This window comes from Bufo gargarizans, chromosome 6, assembly GCF_014858855.1.
Source record: "Bufo gargarizans isolate SCDJY-AF-19 chromosome 6, ASM1485885v1, whole genome shotgun sequence".
Lineage (NCBI taxonomy): Eukaryota > Metazoa > Chordata > Amphibia > Anura > Bufonidae > Bufo > Bufo gargarizans.
In genome coordinates, this window is record NC_058085.1 from 40,852,669 (window position 1) to 40,873,348 (window position 20,680).

General features: G+C 45.0%; 1 pseudogene; it reads right to left on the reverse strand.

Annotated features, from left to right (window-relative positions):
- LOC122939849 overlaps positions 1-16,837 on the reverse strand; it is a 149,516-nt pseudogene extending 132,679 nt beyond the window's left edge.
- Between the last annotated feature and the right edge of the window lie 3,843 nt (positions 16,838-20,680).

Below are 20,680 nucleotides of genomic sequence, written 5' to 3' on the forward strand. Positions count from 1 at the left end.
AATGGGTGCGTGATGTTGTACTCCAACAGGAACCTGTTAAATAGTGTGAACGCTCTGTTGTATGACCTGTGTGTGTTGTCTAATAGTGCCAAACGGGACAATGACTGGCTATGCCGCATGATGACTTCTAATCCAGAATGAGCTGTTGAAATGATGGGGCGATGGAGGCCGTGGCCGTCGCTGACGGGAGAGCCTGATGAAATGCCTTCCAGAATATCCCTTTTTAAGTGCTCCGGTATCATGTGCGCCGGGCTGACTTCTTGGTCATCCAGGTTAATGGTTGGCGTGATCACTGGCAATCCGGATGGTGCCGGTGACGCTGCCGGTGGTGGCCCTGCCAAGGAGAGGGTCGTGGTGACCGACTCCAGCCTCTCCAACCTGTCGTTGACCTTGGACATGGATGTCATCAAAGAGGCCAGCATGGCGTATATCCCCAGTGCTGGACTGGCTAGGTCCTTCCCCCGCCTCTGGTATAGGGATCTGTATAGGTAGTATGGGGCTGGGGGCCGTATGGGCCGGATCGCACACCTGTAAGAAAAGCACCTCCACGTTTGTAAGCATGGCCATGCTGTAAAATTGGACTGAAGGACCACATCAATAACCGAAACGATACCAAAGATACACTGTGTTCCCTCACGGACGATAATCCCGTTTTGAAATCTCGTGAGACTTCGGGTAAGTCAGCTGCAGCTGAATGAAGTAAGACGCCAGAAGTGTTCCGCGCTGCCCGACTCACGTTTGAAAGCGACCGTGCACAACGAGGGAGGTAAGAAGCTTTAACATACAAGCTTAAACAATCACAGTGATTACGGGACTGTTTAATATTATCCAGAAAGCTGGTGCACATGATTGGCACCCAACGTTTGAGAAATATATAAGACTATTCCAATATATATAGTCGACCAGAGACTGAATCAGGATATCTACATTATCTATCTACATTGATGTCTTAATACCGGTATCTAACAATTGAAACATCTGTGGATTCTTAATACTATAAGACACCTATTGTTGTACAGTACTCTGGTTAAAATATCATCACCAGACTACAGTACATTGGAAAAAGGAAAAGGGAAAAAACCATCCTTTCCACTATATAATCCGTGGATTACTTAAATTGCATTATTAATTGTATTATTTATTGTTTTATTGTATTTTATTGGATTGGACTTTTTATGCTTGAACACGTGTCTACTTCTATTGTAATTGAATTAAATTTTAACCTCTATGATCCAAATGAAGTGTGCTCGCCCATCACTTTAGTTTTACAAATTCTTAATCATAGGTCTTTTGAGAGATCTTATGAGTGAGGCATCATTCACATCAGGCAATGCTTCTTGTGAAAAGCAAACCCAGAACTGGAGTGTATTTTTTATAGGGCAGGGCAGCTGTAACCAACACCTCCAATCTCATCTCATTGATTGGACTCCAGTTGGCTGACACCTCACTCCAATTAGCTTTTGGCAATGTCATTAGTCTAGGGGTTCACATACTTTTTCCACCTGCACTGTGAATGTTTACATGGTGTGTTCAATAAAAATATGGTATCATTTAATTCTTTGTGTGTTATTAGTTTAAGTAGACTGTGATTGTCTATTGTTGTGACTTAGATAAAGATCAGATCACATTTTATGACCAATTTGTGCAGAAATCAATATCATTCCAATATCACCTAAGCAAGAGGCATCACTAACCAAACACTGCCATGAAGACCAAGGAACTCTCCAAACAAGTAAGGGACAATGTTGTTGAGAAGTACAAGTCAGGGTTAGGTTATAAAAAATATCCAAATCTTTGATGATCCTCAGGAGCATCATCAAATCTATCATAACCAAGAACATGGCACAACAGCAAACCTGCCAAGAGACGACCGCCCACCAAAACTCACGGACTAGGCAAGGAGGGCATTAATCTGAGAGGCAGCACAGAGACCTAAGGTAACCCTGGAGGAGCTGCAGAGTTCCACAACAGAGACTGGAGTATCTGTACATAGGACGATAATAAGCCGTACGCTCTATAGAGTTGGGCTTTATGGCAGAGTGGCCAGAAGAAAGCCATTACTTTCAGCTAAAAACAAAACGGCACATTGTGAGTTTGCGAAAAGGCATGTGGGAGACTTCCAAAATTTATGAAGGAAGGTGCTCTAGTCTGATGAGACGAAAATTTTACTTTTCGGCCATCAAAAAACGATATGTCTGGAGCAAACACATCACATCACCTAAAGAACACCATCCCACACAGTGAAAAATGGTGGTGGCAGCTGGTCAGAGTGGAGGGAAAGATGGATGGTGCTAAATACAGGGATATTCTTTAGCAAAACCTGCACTTCTCTGTGCGTGATCTGAGGCTAGAATGGAGGTTCACCTTCCAGCAGGACAATGACCCCAAACACACGGCTAAAGCAACACTTCAGTGGTTTAAGGTGAAACATGTAAATGTGTTTGAATGGCCTGTGGTCAGAAATCTGTGGTCAGATGTAAAGATTGCTGTTCCCTTACGTCCTACCAGCAGCACAGATGGGGTTAACTGCCCCCTGTGGACTGGTAGGACCGGCGGAATTTTTTATGAGCCCAAGAACCAATAAACGATCTTCAGCTCCCTGAAAAGGAGGAGATCTCCCCCCAGCCGTGTTTTTTTCTGTCCTTTGGACAGGTGGACTGGCGGATCGCTCCCCTTCTGGGAGCTGAAGAGAGTTAGGGGCTCTTTTTTCCATCTTATAGGAAATTGCCCTTTTTCATTTTGCCTTTACCGCCTTTATTTTAGGCGTCATTACGGATACAGGTTATCGTCGGGGGTGGGGGGTTTCTCCCCCTCTCTTTTTCCGCTTGTTGCGGCGTCTTACAGTGTCTCCACCTCTCCTTGCTGACAGGTGTGCGGCACCATGGGCACCGCCATCTTCCGGAAGTGACGCACACTTAGTGCGCTACGTCACTTCCGGTTTGTTCGTCCGATGCGGTGAGCTTTAGTTTAAGGCTCACCGCTCGTTTCTTTCTCTCCTTATCAGAACCCTGAAGGTTCAGGATACCTGGGGAGTCCCATAGGGTTAATTTGAGCCTGGTATAGGCCCTATTACTTCTCTGGGCTGGTTTCGAGTGAGGCCCCGCCCAGGGGGTGGGGCTTCCTCTTTTTAAGCGCCCAGAGCCTGTCATTCAGTGCTCTGGTTGCGTCGCTTTCACAAGCTAGCTCCAGAGTTCCCTTGTGCTTGATATATATTACTAGTATATCGCTTGTTTTTTTTTTCACAGCTCTGGTGGGCGCCCATATGGTCTTGTTTTCAACCCCACTTGATGTTTGTAGGTGTTATGACCTGTTTGTTCTTTTTTTTACAGTTATGGCTTCCCCTAAGAATCCTGATCAGCGGAAGTCCGCGGCCAAAAGGAAACATTTGGCCTGTTATGAGTGTAACACTCCTCTAGAGGACAACTACCCTTACTCAAGGTGTGAGTTGCTGCACACAGTCATCCATGGAACCCACGATGCAGGAGATGTCTCAATGGACAAAGACCTACGTGGATGATTCCATTAAGGGAGTAGTGCGCCTGCTGAATGAGAGGCTACCAGGATCCTCTCAGACTCCCATGGAAGTGGCTGCACCGGTCGCGAGACCTACTCCCTGTTCGGTGGGGTCTTCTTCCAAGGAAGAAGAATTAACTTCTTGCTTTTTTCCCCCCAGAGAAAACGCAGAAGTTGCTGAAGTCTATCAGGTCGGGGGACCAGGATGTTGACACGAGGGAGTCCTCCGATCCCGCCGGACGGACACAGCGTGTCTTTAGAGCGGATGAGACCCTCCTCTCTGTGATGCGTACAGAGTGGAGAAAGCCTGAGAAAGGCCCAGTCCTTACCAGGAAGTTTAAGCTCATGTACCCGATGGCTAAACCCTTGGTGGAATCGTGGGGTTCCGTTCCCAAGGTGGACATGGCAATAGCCAAGTTGTCCAGGCGCACTCTGGTACCTGCAGACGATGGGTCTAGCCTGCAGGACCCTCTAGACCGGAGGGCAGAGTGCACCCTTAGAAGGGGTTACATGGCGGCTGCTGCCTCCGCATCAACTTCAATTGCGGCCACTGAGGTAGCCTCCTTTTTACGCTCCAACCTCAACCAGATCCAGATGGACGTGGACCAAAGCGTTTCTAGAGACGACATCTTGGCAGCCTTTAAAGTCAGCCAATCTGGCCATGGATTTCTTGGTCGATTCCACCCAAATGCAGCTGAAGCTGGCCGCCAAGACCATGGCTCTGGTTTCAGCTGCCCGCAGACCGCTTTGGCTGAAGCCATGGATCGCGGACAACGCGTCCAAGTTCAATCTTTGCGGGCTCCCCTTCGAACCGGATAGGCTGTTCGGGTCCGAATTGGACAGAATCATGGAGGGACTCTCCGACAAGAAAGGGAAGAGTCTCCCCCAGCAGCCCTTTCGAGGTCGCCCCAGGCAGGATAAGAAGGACGGAGGCCGTTTAGGGCAGCAGGCTAGGCGCAGAGATTGGGGGGGGCCGTCTCGTAGATTCTCGACACGCTCCCGCAAACCCACCAGGGAGGCAAAACCCTCCTGACTATGGGCCTCTCTGAGGCTCTTGAATAAGCCCTGCTGCCCCTGCAGTATCTCCTCTAGATTTTCCCGTACTCCTCCCCCAAATTCCCGCGGGGGGCCGTCTCTCCCACTTCAAGGGCGTTTGGGCCCAGCAAATTGCGGATCCCTGGGTTCAGGATATAATTTCAGCTGGTTACCGGGTAGATCTCATCTCCCCCCCTCCGGAGAGATTCATCACAATGCGAAACTTCAGGCCTGTCAAACAAAGGATCCTAGAATCCTATATTCAGGACTATATCTCCAAAGGAGCCCTGGAGGAGGTGCCGGCAGGGGAGAGAGGCCTAGGGATTTATTCTCCAGTGTTCCTGGTTCCCAAGAAGACGGGAGATCTCCGGATGATCATCGACTTGAGATTCCTCAATCGATTTATAAAGAAAACCAGGTTTCGCATGGAAACCATAAGGTCAGTCAGCCATATCCTCAACTCTGGGGACGTCATGGCCACTCTGGACCTCAAGGATGCGTATCTTCACATCCCGATCCATTCCACTTCCCAGAAGTTCCTCAGGATCGCGGTCCAGATTTTAGGGGTTCGCAGGCACTTTCAGTTCGCCGCGCTTCCCTTCGGAATCTCTTCTGCCCCCCTTATCTTTAACCAAGGTGGTGGTGTCGGAGGTGGCAGCTTTGAGACTTCAAGGACTGACTATTATTCCCTATCTGGACGATTGGCTTTTCATAGCCTCTTCAGTTCCGATCCTTACCCACCATCTTTAGATCGCAATCTCCTTTCTCTTACGCCTAGGCTGGATCATCAACTGGCAGAAGTCGAATGTGAGCCCATCAACTTCAATCCATTATTTAGGATTCGTGTTCGACTCTGTGGAGATGTCCCTCCAGTTGACTCCAGAAAGGAGAGCGCTGGTTCAGGACCTGGCAAGGGTCCTTTATGTCCCTCGTCGAGTCTCGATCCGGACTCTCATGAAGATGCTGGGGCTCATGTCAGCGGCTGCGGACGCAGTCCCTTGGGCACTATGGCACCTCTGTCCTCTTCAGTCGGAGGTCCTACGCTTATGGAACGGCAGCCCTGCGGGGCTAGATTCTCTGTGCTCCCTGTCCGGTCAAACCCGGAATTCCCTCAGATGGTGGTTCCATCTGCCAGCAGGGAAGTCTATGACCCAACCAGCTTGGGTCATATTAACTACAGACGCGTCCCTTGTAGGCTGGGGCGCTCACCTGGACGGATCCCCAGTACAGGGATCTTGGTCTCCTCTAGAGCGGCATCTTTCTTCCAATCTTCGCGAGATGCGAGCTATCCGGCTAGCCCTCCTTCACTTCGCCCCTCAGATTCGGGGCAAGGCAGTGAAAGTCCAGTCAGACAATATGACTGCGGTTCTCTATATATAAGCAGGGAGGCACAAGATAATTGCCCCTTCTATCAGAGATCGGGGTAATTCTTCGGTGGGCAGAGATGAACCTTTCCCATCTATCTGCCACTCATATTCGAGGCTCCCTCAATATGATAGCGGACCGCTTAAGTCGAGGATTACCGACCATGGAGTGGTCTCTGCATCCGGAGATCTTCAGGCAGTTATTTCACAGGTGGGGTATGCCAGAGGTGGATCTCATGGCAACCAGGTTCAACGCCAAGGTGCTGAGGTTTTGTTCCCTCTACAGGGAAGACAACCCCCTGGCGATAGATGCTCTGTCGATACCGTGGAGGTTCAGGCTGGCTTACATCTTCCCTCCGTTTTCCATGATACCAAGGGTATTGATGAAAATCCGTCAGGATCAGGCCTCGGTAATAGCCATCATACCGTTCTGGCCCAGGAGATCCTGGTTTACCCAGCTCATTCAGATGAGTCAGGGACAATACTGGAGACTCCCCCCGGAGCAAACCCTGGTGTCGTGGGACACCCATCTCTGCACAGGTTCAACCTGACAGCCTGGAGGTTGATCAGCCCCTTCCCAACATAGAAGCGCTTTCCGAGTCAATCCTGAGAACTTTGTCGCATTCCCGAGCAGAGTCTACGAAGAAGGCCTACTCCAGGATCATGAGAATCTTCATGTCATGGTGTGATTACAAACAGGTGGCGTCTGCAGATCCGCCCCTTCCTGCGATATTACAATTTGTTCAAGATGGATTAGATAAAGGTCTTTCTCCAGCTACCTTGAAGGTACAGATTTGTGCCATCTCGGCCTGTCTCAACAGGCCGCATTCTCGGGACCCACTCATTAAACGCTTCCTGAAGGGAGCTGAAAGACTAAAGCCTACTATACTGAAACCCATTCCCCAGTGGGATCTTTCAGTAGTGCTCAGGGGGCTAGCATCTCCCCCCTTCGAGCCCTTGGAGGAGGTCGATTTTAGATTTCTAACTTTAAAGATGGTTTTTCTTCTGGCTGTAGCTTCAGCCAAAAGGATTTCTGAATTGCAGGCGTTCTCTGCGATTCACCCCTATATTATCTTCCTACAGGACAAAGTACTCCTGAAGTTCTTACCCTACTTCAGGCCTAAGGTGCCTACCTTCCAAAATATCAACCAGGTAATCTCCTTACCAGTTTTGTTTTCAGCCTCCTTCTCTGATACTCCAGCAAGAGACCCGCTGGATATTTCAAGGTGCCTCCCGGTCTATGTGGATAGATCCAGAGAGTTCAGGATAGATGAAAATCTCCTTATCCTGTTTGCCGGTAAGTCTAAAGGCTATAAAGCGTCTAAAGCCACCATTAGTCGCTGGATCAAGGAGGCCATTAGGGAGGCCTTCGTCTCCCAATCCCTAGATCCTCCGGAGTTTGTGAGAGCCCATTCTACTAGGGCTGTCTCCACCTCTGTTGCGGTTGTACACCAATGCCTCATTCAACATCCAGCATAGAGGCAGGGCAGAGTGCTGGTTGCAGAGTGCGATTGCATTTGTGTTTTTGCGTTTGTATCTGCATTGTCGCCATAGCAATGTGCACCGGCATAGGGTTGTGCTGACTGAACCCCCCACAGGTTCTGGTTTTAGTTTTGTTGTTTTTACATATAAGTGCACCTGTGTGAATGTCAGCATCCTTTATTTGAAGCAATACACAGGCACAAGTTACATAAGTTTCGATTTTGTACCATGTAATTACATAACTAGAGAGTCAAATATGACAAGGAGAGACCTATTGAGACAAGTTGAATGGAGGTGCGGTAGTATCTTGTCCCTTGAAATGCACCAACATACTAATATGCTTCATCATTTATTATCCTTATGTAAATGGCTATGATTAAAGTGTGCTCATATAATGGGAGGGGCTTGAATGCGCCTGCCGAGAGGAGTCAAATATGCAATATACTCAAAACACAAAAACCAAATGTTCTGGTTTTGCAGGAAATTCACTTTCGAACAAACCATGTACCAAAGTTGGGTCATTTGGTGTAGAACCGTTTCATAGAACGACTCCGGATTCAGCCTCCAAAGGAGTTAGCATAGCACTCCATAAACAGCTCCCCTTGGAGGTGCGTTCAACTCTTGCGGTCAGTGAGGGAAGATATATTTTCTTTAAAGGTGTCCTCGTTCACTGAGGGCATTGTTGTCATGGGTGGCGACTTTAATGTCGCACTCTACCCTGAAGTGGACACTTCAACAGGCATGTCCTCGCTGTCACAAAAAGCACTTAGGCACATTTACAACAATATTTCAGGGACGGACTTAGTGGATGGATGGCGAACATTACACCTCAGGGAGAGGGACTTCTCATACTATTCCCCAGCACATGTATCATACCAGAGGCTAGATTGTATCTACGTTACTATTGAAAAAAAGGAAAGTGCATTCCTACCTCCACAATAAACAATCCTCCTCAGCACAAACACTATTCCATACTGATCAGATTGCAAACAGATTCACATAATACTATACGCAGCTCTACAACATTAGACATTAAACATCAAACACAGAAGGAAGAGGATAGGATTAATAACATGAAGAACTTGTTGAATTCCCTTAATTTACCTAAATTAAACCATACACAAGCACAGACCCTGACAAATCCATTCACCCTAACAGAGTTGGAGAGCTTTAAAAACTTCACCTCTCCATAAAAGCCCAGGCCCAGATGGACTGTCTACAATTTATTATAAATCCTTCCAAAACATACTTCTACTAGAACTACTTTTGGTATGTAATTCAATCTGGGAGGCGAAACCCCTGCATCCACAGATGTTGACAGCGCAAATCACTATCGTACCCAAGGAGGGCAAAGACCCATCTTCCTGCTCCAGCTATCGGCCAATTTCTCTACTTGATAATGATTTGAAACTGCTGGCTAAGATGTTGGCCACTAGGCTACAACCTCTCCTCCCAACAGCTGATACATATGGAACAAGTTGGATTTGTAAGCGGGCGCAAAGAGAGAATGAACTGGTAATGGTACTTCTAGGTACGGATGTCGAAAAGGCATTTGATAGGGTAGATTGGACACACATGAAAAATACTTCGCAATTCTTTCACATTCCCGAAAAGCTTTATTAAGGCAGTGATGGTAATGTGCAGTGACCCTAGTGTCCAAGTACTAGTCAACAATACATTGTCACCAGTGTTCAAAATTAGCAATGGCACCAGACAGGGATGTCCGTTACCCATCGCTTTTGTTTGTACTAACCATGGAACCTCTCCTGCAAGCTTTTAGGCTTGACCAAAGAATACAGGGAATCAAAATATGGAAAGAAACACACAAACACACACGCTGCTTTTGCGCATACGGAGGCGGCTTTCCCGGAAGCCCATGCAATGTTGGATTATTTTGGCACCCTCACTAATTTTAAAGTGAATCTAAATAAATCCAAAGTATTAAACATTACTCTAGATCCTCAAACACAAAAAACACTTGAGAGGTGTTCACCATTCACATGGGCGACGCAGAGTATCCCCTTTCTAGGTGTCCATCTTACTACTCATCCTTCTATCTTGTATACCGAAAACTACAAAAATCTCCCACATAATATTAGCACCATAATTAAAATGTGGGACATATTCACCTCATGGTTTGGACACAGATCCCTCATTAAAACAATCCTCCTCCGAAAATATAAGATTACACTCACCGGTAATCACTTTTCCATAAGCCAATGACAGCACCCTTGAGAGAACTATCCAGGACAAGAAAGAGGAACTTTCGTGGGGAGCTCTTAAGGACGAGCATGGCCCCTAGACCACCAGTTAAACGCGAGAACTTGCACAAAAACACACACTTACACAAAAAGATACACTTTATATATATATATATATATATATATATATAGTATATTTTTTTTGTATATATATAATTTTTTATTATTCTTTTTTTGCGTGTATACACATACATAAAGACATTTATATATTTCATCTATATAGAGTGAGAATAAACCCCGGGTGCTGTCATGGGCTTATGGAAAAGTGATTACCGGTGAGTGTAATCTTAAATTTCCCTTACGCCCATAACACCCTTGAGAGACGACTAGAATAGTAATCCTTTGGGGGGGGGGGGAGGAACTACTGCCTGGAGGACTTTCCTACCAAAAGCTAGCTGCCTAGGTCTAGTCTGTAATGACGAAAAAAGGTACACGGAGACTACCATGTGGCTGCTCTACAAATCTGTTCTAAGGAAGCATCAGCCCTCTCTGCCCAAGAAGTAGAAACTGATCTGGTGGAATGAGCACCAAAACCTTCCGGGGGGTTTTCCCGGCTGAAGGATAGGCCAAAGTAATGGCGCTTACAATCCATCTAGAAAGTGATTTAGGAGAGGCTGAGAAACCCTTGTTTTTTCCACTGAATTGAATAAAAAGCTTAGAGGTTTTCCTCCATTGACTAGTAATGTCCAAGTAATGGGATAGACATCTTTTTACATCTAAGCAATGGAGTTTCTTCTCTTTTTCATTATTTGGATTTTGGCACAGAGAGGGAAGGGCAAGGTCCTGTGTTCTATGGAACATTGAACCTAACTTCGGCAGAAAGGAAGGGTCTGGCTTAATAAGTACCCTGTCATCCAAGATGTTAGTATAAGGTGGGGATGTTGAAAAGGCTGAGGTGATCGCCACCAGGAAGGCAGTTTTGAAGGAAAGGAGTCTTATAGGTAAGTCCTGTAACGGTTCAAAGGACTAAGTTGAGGTCCCAGGGGGGGACCGAGGGTCAGAGTATCGGTCTGACTCTACTGATCGCTTTAAAAAAATATATCTCTTAACCCAGGGATGGTTAGCGATCGGGAGGGGGGGGGTCAAAAAAGGCACTTAGGGCAGATACCTGTACCTTGAGAGTGCTAGGCCTCAAATTCTTCTCATGACCGGCTTGTAAAAATTAAATCTAAGATCTTACACATAGGAGGAGGGTTTAAAGGATTCGCCGGATCCTTATCAAATTTTTGGAAGGTCTTCCAAATTCTGAGGTAAATTGAGGAGGTAGCCTCCTTTCTGCAAGATAGCAAGGTGGAAACTACTTTCTTGGAGAGGCCTCTACTTTCTAGGATTTACATTTGGATGGACGACAGGGCCTTGAAACAAAAGATCTTGCCCCTCTGGGAGACTCCAAGGGTGTCACGGTGGACAGGAACTCAGATACACAGACAACCAAATACACAAGTGTCTAGGCTAGATGCTGGGGACAGGTCACCTCCTAGCACATGCCTGACTTCTCTCCCTATGCTGCTAAGCCCACATTCAGACCTTGATGGTAGGTATGAAGTGTCCTCGTGCCTGGACTGCAAACACCCTAGAATCCCTGAGATGGTGAAAGGGTAAAAGGGGCAGAAGACACACAAATAGCCTAGACCGCAAACAACACAAACAGAAACTTATCTGAGCTGGAACTGACAGTCCTTCCTTCCTGAATCCAAGACCAGAATGAATTGCATAACCCGCACAGCCCTCTGGGATTGAAGGCAATTTAAGCCAATGACCCCACCCAGAGCACCTGAAGGAAGGCGGATCCAGCAGGATTCCAAAACAAACAAAAGGGTAGACACGTGCTGCCAATCTGACAGACCTCCGCACACCGTCCGAGCAGGGCATGACAAAGGGTCTTCTAGGTAGAGTTTCCTCAACCAGGTGAACCAGGTTCTTCGGGACCAAAATGGAGCAATCAGAATCACTCTTGTTCGTTCTGGTCTTAATTTTTGGAGAAACCTTGGAAGGAGTCTTAGCAGAGGAAAAGCGTAGAGTAGATCTTTCCCCGTTGGTGAGTCTTTTGACCTGAGGGAAAAGAAAAGTTGGCTTTTTCTGCTCTCCCTGGTTGCAAACAAATCTAGTTGCGGACGACCCCAAAGGAGAGTTATTTGGTTGAAGATTTGTTGATTCAGACACCATTCCCCCTGGTCCAGTGTGTTTCTGCTTAAGAAATCTGCTACCTTGTTTTCCGTTCCCTTTAGATGTACCGCCTTGATTGACAGAACGCAAGGTATTACAAGAGAAAAAATTTCTGCGGTCAACATAAGACTTTCTGATTTGGTTCCTCCTTGTCTGATCAAATAGGATACGACTGTGGTGTTGTCCGAAAAAATCTTTAGAGCTTTCCCCTGAAGTAAAGGAAGAAATTATTTTAAGGCAAGAAGAACTGCTCTCAGTTCTCTCATGTTTTGAGAGTCTTGACTCTCCTCCTTTTTCCATACCCCTTGTCGTAAGTTTCCCTGACAATAGGCCCCCCAGCCGAAAGGAATTGCATCCGTGGTTAGGGTTACGAAATTCTGTTGATTCCAAGGGAGACCTTGGGACAGATTTAAAAGTATTCAGCCACCAGCGTAAAGATTGAATTACCTGAGGGGTGAGTGGGAGTGGTGCATCCAGCGAAAAAAGGGCGCCCTGCCATTATTTCAGGATTTGCCATTGGAGGGGTCTGGAGTGAAGCTGACTCTAAATGACCACCGGTATGGTGGAAATCATTTTGTCCAACACTGCCATTGCCTGCCTGATAGTACGGTTCTTTGGCACTATAAGGGATTGAACTCCACTGAGTCCAGGATCATTCCTAGAAAAATACATTTTTGGGAGGCTATTAGATGCGATTTTCCACAGTTTATCTGCCAACTGAGTTTTTCTAGGATCCGCACCACCTCTTTGAGATGCAAGTCCAGACGGTTCTTTGACTCTGCCACCACCAAAAGATCGTCTAGATATGGAAATCCTAGAATGTCTCTTTCTCTCATGTGGGCCATGACTTCTGCCATTACTTTTGTAAAGAGTCTGGGAGCCTGAGAAATTCCGAACGGAAGAGCTGTATATTGTAAGTGATGAATCGGATTCCTTATTGAAACTGCGACTCAGAGATATTTTTGATAGTCTGCGTGAAATGGGATGTGGTAAAATGCATCTCTTATATCTATTGTGGCCATGAAGCAGCCCTCGAATAGATGTTTTAAAACTGACTGAATTTACTCCATTCTGAACTTCTTGTAAGAAAGAAACGGATTTAGACCTTTTAAGTTTATAATTGTTCTGAACATGGCACATCTGGTTTGGGAACCAGAAAAAGGGAAGAATACAAACCTTTTCCTTTCTCTGACTCTGGTACTGGAACCAGGACATTTTTCTCTAAAAGAGAAAGAATCTCCTGTTGCAAAGCTAGATTTTTTACCGAATCTCTTAAGATATTTGTGACTTTGAATCTCTCCGGTGGGCGAGAGACAAACTCTAGACGAAAACCTTCCCTTATAATGCCCAAAATCCAGAGGCTTGAGATTTCCTCCCAAGCGTGAAGGAAATGAGAGAGTCTGCCACCCACAGGAGAGAAACAATCATTGCTGAGTGGGTCTGGAACCTGAGGAAGATTGGGAATTGAACAGGAAACCCTCATCTTTCCTATTTTTATTTCCTGCTCTGAAATCCTTTCTTTGCCCCTTATAAAATTCCTTTTTGTTATTCCGAAAAAAACACTGCTTTTTGGGGGTATTATCGGATGCCTTATTCAAAAGGTCATCTAAAAACAGACCCAAAAAGATAATCACCCTGAAAAGGTATGGCACAAAGTTTATTTTTAGATCCTGTGTCTCCAGACCATCCTTTGAGCCAGATAACTCTCCTTGCTGAGTTAGAGAGTGCGGCTGATCTAGCATTCAATTTCAGCGCATCTGCTGAGGCATCTGAAATGAAATCAACTGCTATAAGGATAGTGGGAAAAACAGCTAGCAATTGATCTCTCAGAGTTTTATTTTGGATGTAAGATTCCAATTCTTGTAGCCATAATTGTAAAGATCTAGCGGTGGATGTGGCGGCAATATTGGGCTTGAAGGCCTGAGCTGAAGTCTCCCAAACTTTTTGAGGTAAACGTCAGCTCGTCTATCCATGGGGTCCTTAAGTGTGCCAAGGTCCTCAAATGGTAAGGCCGACTTTTTCGAGATTTTAGCAACTAGTGCATGCAGTTTAGGAGGCCTGTCCCAATTAGCAGATTCCGCCTCATCAAAAGGATATTTCCTTTTTACATTTTGTGGAACAAAACATTTTTATCAGGTTTTTTCCACTCCTTTTGGATGAGGAACTTTATGTTTTCATTTGCGGGAAAAACTCTGGATTTTCTCTGTCCTAGATCGCCACACATAATATCCTGAACGGATTTCGGATCTCTGGATTCATTAACTTTCATCGCCGGACCAGGTAACCCCTCTCCACCACAATACGGGGGCCCTGTCCTGGATAGAGGCGGTCTCTCGAGGTTGCTGTCATGGGCGTAAGGGAAATACTATATTATCTACAGGTAATACCAATTCCATTTCCTAGATCTTTCGAGGAAAATACTCACCAACTTCTTATGGAATGGGAGACTTCTTATAGACTGTCTCAAGCCCAGGTGGTACAGACAGTTGGATGTGGGGAAATGGGAATCCCAGATTTTCACTTATATTACATGGCCATCCAAAGCGTGTGAGAGCCGGATAGGATGCGGGTGTTTCATGGGAAAATTGTGCGATTTTGTCTGCAAGTGGGGTGAATTTTGTATGCAATTGCGTTGCGTTCTTCAGTTTTTTCCGCGCGAGTGCAATGCACAACTGAATGTGGTACCCAGACTTCTTCACTGAAGTTCGGGTTTGGGTTAGGTATTCTGTAGATTTTAATATTTTCTCTTATAACATGGTTATAAGGGAAAATAATTGCATTCTTAATACAGAATGCTAAGTAAATTAGGGATGGAGGGGTTTAAAAAAAATACAATTAAACTCACCTCATGCACTTGTTCGCGCTGCCCAGCTAGTCTTTATTCTTCTTCTCTACTTCTTCTTTGAGGACATGGGAGGAAAAGGACCTTTGGTGACGTCACCAAGGTCCTTGATGGACCATGTGATGAGTGCAGTGACGTCACCAAAGGTCCTTTTCCTCCCAGGTCCTCAAAGTAAAGGGAAAGAAGACAAGCCGGGCAGCGCGAACAAGTGGATGAGGTGAGTTTAATTATTATTATTTTTTAACTCTTCCACCCCTAATTTACTTAGCATTCTGTATTAAGAATGCTATTATTTTCCCGTATAACCATGTTATAAGGGAAAATAATGAAGACCGGGTCCCCATCCCGATCGTCTCCTAGTAACCATGCGTGAGAATCGCACCGCATCCGCACTTGCTTGCGGATGCTTGTGATTTTCACGCAGCCACATTCACTTCAATGGGGCCTGCATTGTGTGAAAAACACAAAATATAGATCTTGCTGCGATTTGTACGAAACGCACAAGTGATGTACACAGTCCCATTGAAGTGAATTGGTCCGGATTCAGTGTGGGTGCAATGCGTTCACCTCACGCATTGCACCCGCGTGGAATTCTCACCCCTGTGAAAGGGTCCGAAGAGTCTTCGAATGGATATGTAACCCTCCAGGTAGGTTAGACATATCCATAGAACAATCAATGACTAACATACCACTACGCTCCCTGGTATTAGCACGAACGCATAGGTCAGATCTCCCTAAAGCTATTTCCAATTCAATAACCCAAAATACAGTGAAGCTATGGTTTACAGAACCTGCGACAACCCTGCTTACAAACCCATTGACCCCCTTACTACAAGTTAGAGATGTAATGTGGGACTTGTCCTCAGAGTGTAGGTCATCGCTAAGAAAGGTTTGTAAACATAAGTAAACAACATTATGGGAAATATAGATCACTTAGAAACCACAGATCAATTGGTTTACCAAGATCTCACTCATTTTCAGAGAACCCACCTGATACATATTAATAAAATACAGACACCAGATGATCCCACATACACTAGCTTTGAGAAGATGGTAATGGATTCTAGAGAAGCTATCAAGAAAATATCCCAACTATACACATCTCTTCTCCATACAGGATGGTTAAGCAAACCAGCTTCCATTGTCAAATAGGAAGAAGACCTAAAAATAACTTTTTTAGATGAAAACGTAAAATCTTTACTGGCACAAACACCCAAAATTTCTAGATGCGTCCGTCTGCAGAAAAAATATTACAAAATACTCACCAGGTGATACTACACCCCGGAGAGACTACATAAAATGTTTCCAGCATCCTCTCCAACATGTTGAAGGCGTTTAAGGAGCATGGGAACCTTTTATCATGTATGGTGGACATGTCCGATGCTTGTCCCATTTTGGACCATAGTGTATGAAACATTAGCCAAATTGCATAATAGGATGATCCCATGTCAGCCACAGATGTGTTGCTGGGTATGTTGGCTCCACCATACAACTCCAACTACGAGAGCCGCCTACACCAGCATGTGTTAGCAAAGGCGAGATTGTTAATAGCTCAGTACTAGAAGACAACCGCAACCCCGCAATTGTTACATTGGCTTGTCAAATGTGATTAGGTGTATCATATGGAACAGATAGCTCATTGGGAAACAAACAATACGTGTTTGAGAGAACATGGGGCACTTGGAGAAAATATAGAAACCTACACTGAACTCCAGTACACCAACATATCATTCAACTGATCATGAAAGTAATGTCATGGTAGAGACATATAGTTCACTTTAGTTCAGTTATGTAATTTGCACAATTAAGAATTGTGCATATATTTGACACAGTGTTGTATGGAAACAAAAGACCACATTTCATGTAATGCATTGTATTTGTAAAGTAATATTTGATCTGTGCACTTCATACTCTTGTACATTTGTAATGAATGTTTATATGTCACTGTAGAAGCGTTAACAATAAAAAATAAAATAAAAAATAAAATAAATTTTAGATGAATCAGTGAATATAACGGTCATAAGAGAAAACCTAAAAATGTAACATAAAATTGAATCATCCAGTGAAGGAGTAGAATCTGTGAGTCGTCTCTGCTTTACTTAGTGGTCACTACTCACCTGGGCGGTTATCTGTAGGAATGTCCTCTGTACTCTGCTCATCACCCCTCACATATGTCTCTGTAGGATTAATATTGTTCAGATCTTCACCCGGATTCAGAAGCTGTGAAAGAAATATTGTAGAAGTCATCAGACAATTGGAGAAGTCGTGTGGAAGGTTTTATATGACCTGAAAAGACAACCAAAAATGACCGGACAGCAGGAGTTATCTGACCCAAATATCTGCAGGTCTCCTGTATAAATCCAATCTGATTGGTTGGAATAACAAAGCAGTTTGCAATGCAGGGAGAGGAGCCCTTATATTCCATCCCTAACATTACATTGTGTGTATATACCATTACATTGTTTGTGCACCTGTTGCCCTTGCTGGCCGCCCCAGGACTGTGAAGCCGGTAAGCCAAAGTTATTTCGGTCCATGGCTTGTTTACTTCCTCGGAATGGACATAATCATCTGCTCTGCTGCAGCCAACTGGAAGCAGGTGACCATGCCTGAACCGGCGAGGAAGCAAACAACATTTACTGGAAGATGGACACACAGGAGCTGGCACACATAACCAGAGCTGAGGGTAGCAGGTACGCATGACCCTTTCCATAGTAGGGACTGCGGACACATGTAAAAAGTTACTTATTCCTGAACAAACCCTTTAACACTGTCTTCCTCTTCTGTCTACCAGTTTTGGGATGAATGCAGGCATAAAGATACTGTATATAGTATAAGGGACAGGGGAGAAGACAGGAGAGGTGAGAACGGATTATCTATCATCACTAGATCATCCAGATTATCACTGTCTATAGTACAAGAACAGGAGAGCTGAGAACTGATTATCTATCACCACTAGATCATCCTGATTATCTCTGTCTATAGTACAAGGACAGGCGAGAAGACAGGAGAGGCGAGAACTGATTATCTATCACCACTAGATTATCCTGATTATCTCTGTATATAGTATAAGGACAGGAGAGATGACAGGAGAGGTGAGAACTAATTATCTATCACAACTAGATCATCCTGATTATCACTGTCTATAGTATAAGGACAGGAGAGATGACAGGAGAGTTGAGAACTGATTATCTATCACCAGTAGATCATCCCGATTATCAGTGTCTATAGTATAAGGACAGGAGAGAACATAGGAGAGGTGAGAACAGATTATCTATCACCACTAGATTATCCTGATTATCACTGTCTATAGTATAAGGACAGGAGAGAACATAGGAGAGGTGAGAACAGATTATCTATCACCACTAGATTATCCTGATTATCACTGTCTATAGTATAAGGACAGGAGAGAACACAGTGGTGTAACTAGAGTTCTAAGGGCCCCAGGGCCAACTTTGGATAGGGTTTCCCCTCCCCATAATAAGTTTGAATGGGTTGTAGTACCCTGTCACTGATCACTACACAAACTCGCAGCGTCTAAACCTCTATAGCTATAAAGCCCCTGTAAAGCCCCCTATGGTGTCCTAGTAGTTAAATGTCCCCTTATAGTGGACCCAGCAATAATAATGCTCTGGTTGTGTTACCAGTATTAAAAATACCTCTGACAGTGTCTTCAGTAATCGTAATGCCCCCCATACTTCCCCTAGTCCACAATCCTATCCTCTTTGTCCTCAATAATAATTTAGCACTTTTAATGAGCCAGGGAGAACTGTGGCCAACTACTACTACTCCTGGGCAGTACTGATACCGCTGCTACCACCCACATTCTAACTCTAGGAGGACAAGGCATGGGTCTTTCGTTTTGTACTCTCCCATTTTCCAGACATGTTATTATGAGGCCTATAAATGAAAAGTCAGGGGTTCTGTACACACAGATTATTAAACGGTACTAGCAAAATTGCAAGTGTGTTTTCTGTAATTTAAAGACAAAAGCACAATTATAGAGTAATTCAACTTTTCTTTCACTCAGATGGACTTTTTTTTTACAGCTTTTGTTTTTTAAAACCTCAAGTGGCTACATAGGCTTATTGCCAGCACAGCACCCCAAATAGCATTCTGCTGCTATGCTGAACAATTGCACATTACTGGAAGGGCCTTATATTCATGTTAACCTACTAATGTACTTCATGCCACCTGCTGTTTGTTCATGTTAACCTACTAATGTACTTCATTCACCGGTTCCATTCTCTTCCCTGCGTAAATTCTACACAAACATCATGTGGTCCAGTCCCTCAACTTGTCATCCACTGCCCATCCCCAAATACATTTCGTCTCCGTCGCCGAGGACTCTGTAGATGATTTTTAAACTAGTGTCGGTGGCTCTACCGTGGAGCGCTCGTCCCCGCTATGGTCACATGTTTCCAGTTCCATGCGGTCACATGGTATAGATACAGTTGAAGCAGTCCAGGTATACCATGTGACCGCAGCGGGGACGAGCGCTCCACGGTAGAGGGGATCTTGACAAAAACTGAATGAGAGGATTGATAACCCAGAAAATAGTCCCTGTACAGGGTCACCCTTATTGAGATAAAACATAACTTTTATGATTTATGCTAAAAGGAAATACAAGTGTCATCCATTAGAACTATGGGGGTCCCGCTGTCACTATTATGTAATGGTGTACAGATCACGTCTATCATCTGATAGGATATTGGAGTGAGGTGTTGGCTCAAAGTGCACATGAAATTCTGGTGGGGGGGTTGATCCACAAGTATTTTAGGGTGAATCTATAGGTATCTAGATTACCCAATATGTCCCAGGTCTAGTGGTCTCTGTGTGGTCTGGCTGCAGGATACCTACTGGATTCTCCCAAAATAGTGGAGGAGCACTCGATTTAGTGAATACTCACTTTAGTGAGGAGTCATACATAGTGGAGAGTGTCCACTCCGGAGGTCTCCCCTTACTCCTTTTCTACACTCCTAAGCGGGGGAAGGAGAGAGGGGAAATAGGTACGTTCAGATCACACATACACACTGCTATCAGAACCTAGGTCTGGAGAGAGATCTCCTCCACGGCTGGGGTATCCCCTTGCTCTTTTCCTACACCCCTAAGCAGATGAATTTTTGCTAAATTCTTACTGAATCCGATTAGTAATAATTTCAGGGACTTATTGTTTAAATATGTGCTTTCCCAGGTTATTGGATAATGTAGGAATGAGATCTTCAGCAGCATGCTGTGTTTAGGGAGATACAGAAGACAAGGAGGAGTAGCTGGTGGGGAGGGAGCTCTCCAGAGGGATCTGGACGTCAGCCACACAGGACAGACTGATCTCCTGTCTGACAGGACAGCAAGCCTCGGACTGGTGGTCAGACTGGAGATCACAGGTGTCCATAATCAAAGGGTATAAAATGGATCAGTGCTCCAGAGAAAATAAAATATCAAGGAGCCATTGGCTCGTAACCAGAATAATTTAAAATACATATAATTATGGCATAATAAAAAATAGACATGTCATACCTTGTGTAGTTGGCCATAGGTCTCTCCTTTTCAGTCGTTCGTCTAACCCCATCAATCATGAGGCTCACTGTACGTCATTACACCCCCTCACTGTTCCTCCACCTACTCTCACCCACATGGCTACTGTAGTGTTCCAATAAATAAAAACACTGGGATGCTTAGGAGCAACAATTAAAGGGGTTGTGCACCGATTTCCATGACCTCTCAGACATGCAGATTCGTGTTGCTGACCATGCTTCCTTGATCCCTAGGTGCTGGGCCTTGGCTCATTCGCTTCCGGGCCTCTGCTGCTTGTCTTGGGTTTCTCCATGAAGACTTTTATCTTGATACCGCTGCAGCCAATTACTGGCCACAGTGGAGATCTGCTTCCCTGGCATCACATGACCATTTAACATAATGCAAGGGAAGCAGTGGTCAGTTATTGGCTGTAACGGCGTCAAACAGGAAGTTTTCATGAAGGGACTCAAGACAAGCAACGCAAGCTGGGGAGCAAACGAGCCGGG